The sequence below is a fragment of the Sinocyclocheilus anshuiensis genome, unplaced genomic scaffold (genome assembly GCF_001515605.1).
Source record: "Sinocyclocheilus anshuiensis isolate Anshui unplaced genomic scaffold, SAMN03320099.WGS_v1.1 scaffold4471, whole genome shotgun sequence".
In the NCBI taxonomy this organism is placed as follows: domain Eukaryota; kingdom Metazoa; phylum Chordata; class Actinopteri; order Cypriniformes; family Cyprinidae; genus Sinocyclocheilus; species Sinocyclocheilus anshuiensis.
This window is the reverse complement of record NW_015540067.1, coordinates 1-306: the sequence shown is the minus strand read 5'-3', so window position 1 is coordinate 306 and position 306 is coordinate 1.

Genomic DNA, 306 nt, shown 5'->3' with positions numbered 1-306 from the left:
TTTTTTGGGTTATATTTATGCAGAAATAGACAATTCTAAAGGGTTCACAAACTTTCAAGCAGCACTGTATACACATACACACATACATATTAGGGTTGCTCCGATTGATCAGACGCTCATATCGGCTCATAGTCACATTTTATGACTCGATCAGTAGTCACTTAATTTGGCCTATGAACTGATCTCAATGTAAAACATTTGAGGGCGCTAGAATTCACCGCAGTCATGTCATCACCAGCACGTTTACGATCACTAGTGTGGAATTGAATTTGAATATATATATATATATATATATATATATATATA